Here is a 2,278-nt window from a genome sequence, read left to right as displayed (position 1 = left end):
GCATGCCTGCGCAGAGAAAAGAAAAAGAATGACACGAAAACCAGGCCAAATGACCTGAAAAGGAGCTGGTAGGTGTCCCAGGGAGCAGAAGACAGTGGGAGGGGGGCGGGGGAGGGGTGGGAGAGGTCAGGGGAGGTGGGGGGGTGCGGGGGACAGGAAGAGGTCCCAAAACAGGTAGGGCACAGGGAAAGTTCCTAAAAAGAAGTCCCAGGTAAGGGAACAAGATCGAGGACAGAAATAGGTCCTGTTAAGTTAAAAGAAAGGAGCAGAGTAATAGGCTCTGAATCCAAGAACGAGCTGCAGGGAGCAGACTTTAAATGAGGCGGGCACAAGAGAAACCCTGAAGACCCAAGAAGGCAGCTCAAGGTTTGTGACTCTATGCTGTGGACTGGTGGGGCAGACCCTTGGCCCAGTCGAAGATCTGAAATTGTGCTTGGAAGGTGAAGCTGGAGTATACTCGAAGATGCAGGGAAAAGAACCTCGGATGGCGAGATTGAAATCCTGCGATGTGAGTCATTGCTGAAAACATCTGAGTGGGAGTGGCTTTTGGAGAGAATTCCAAGGCAAGATCTTCAAATCTGTAGATTGGAAATTCTCATGAGAAAGTTGAAGTTTCAGTGAGATTGGTTAGCTCACAATGTGGCTTGTTGAGAAATCCGTGGAATCGGGTTTACTCGCATCTGTCACTTATTATGTGGCGTGTTCAATCCACTCTTTGCCTCTTAATTCACATATACATCATGCTTACCCTGAACGTTAGAGTATAAGATAGATATTGTAAATTGTTTTATCTGTCTGAACTTGTGCAGTAAAGTTTATTTTTGTTTGTTCCAAAGCCATGGAATCTTGTGGCTTAAATCACCTAGTAAGTATCTTGAATCTCAAACCTTATCCACTTTAAACAAAACGTTATTGGTCCCTAACTTGGACCTCCCCCCACGAACCCAGGTCTGGTCAAGGATCATAACACTTGACCCACCCAATTTCACCATTTCTCTCCCTTCTGTCACCCTTAAATCTCCCTCATTTCCCTAGACCCTATTACCATCAAACTCAACACGCCTTCCCTCCCGCTCAGTGCCAACACCCACTACCGTCCCTATGCCCTCCCTGACCCCCCGTTTTGCAAGGCACTTGTGTAGTCTGCCTCCATGAGCACCCCCATGAAACCTTCATCTACCAAACTATCCTCCTGGGCCTGCCACCCTACCTCATCCCATTGGCCCCACCGCCCCAGCCGCCCACTCCCCCCGATTGTTCCCTCCACTGACCATCCTAAGTTCAATCCGCAGGACACCACTATCGATAGAACCAGCCCCAACCTCTAGGACAATATCTCTCCCCTCCAACCAACTTCCCTGGACACTCGCCCCCACTTTCCTCAGACAGTCTGTCACCCGTCCTTCCCTGGACAATGTCTGCCCCCATCCCAACTTCCTCAGAGAGTCTCTGCAGCCTCGATCCCTGGCAGTCTCAGGCCTGCTTACAGTCTTCACCTGCCTCCCGTCCACCATTCCCCAGCTTAACCTGCCTCCCCTGTCCAGACTCCACTCCACCCTGCCATCCTTAGCCTGCCTCCCGTTTCCAGCCTTGGAGTAGCTTTTGCTACTGGTACGAGTGAAGTTTTTTTATTCTTTCATGGGATGTGTGCATCACTGGCTAGGCCAGCATTTATTGCCCATCCCTAATTGCCCTTGAGAAGATGGTGGTGAGCTGTCTCCTTGAACTGCTGCAGTCCATGTGGTGTAGATACACCCACAATGCTGTTAGGGAGGGAGTTCAAAAATTTTGACCCAGTGACAGTGAAGGAACAGCAATATATTTCCAAGTCAGGATGGTGAGTGGCTTGGAGAGGAACATCCAGGTGGTGGTGTTCCCATCTATCTGCTGCCCTTGTCCTTCTAGATGGCAGAGGTCGTGGGTTTGGAAGGTGCTGTCTAAGGAGCTTGGTGAATTCCTGCAGTGCATCTTGTAGATGGTAAACACTGCTGCTACTGCGCATCGGTGGTGGAGGGAGTGAATGTTTATGGATGGGGTGTCAATCAATCCTTGATGGTGTCAAGCTTCTTGCATGTTGTAGGAGCTGCACTCATCCAGGCAATTGGAGAGTATTCCATCACATTCCTGACTTGTGCCTTGGAGATGGTGGACTGACTTTTGGGAGTCAGGAGGTGATTTATCCACTGCAGGATTCCTAACCACCTGCTCTTGTAGCCACAGTATTTATATGGCTGGTCCAGTTCAGTTTCTGGTCAATGGTAACCCCAGGATGTTGATA

This window comes from Cetorhinus maximus, chromosome 11, assembly GCF_964194155.1.
Source record: "Cetorhinus maximus chromosome 11, sCetMax3.hap1.1, whole genome shotgun sequence".
Taxonomy (NCBI): Eukaryota; Metazoa; Chordata; class Chondrichthyes; order Lamniformes; family Cetorhinidae; genus Cetorhinus; species Cetorhinus maximus.
This window is presented reverse-complemented; position numbering follows the sequence as displayed.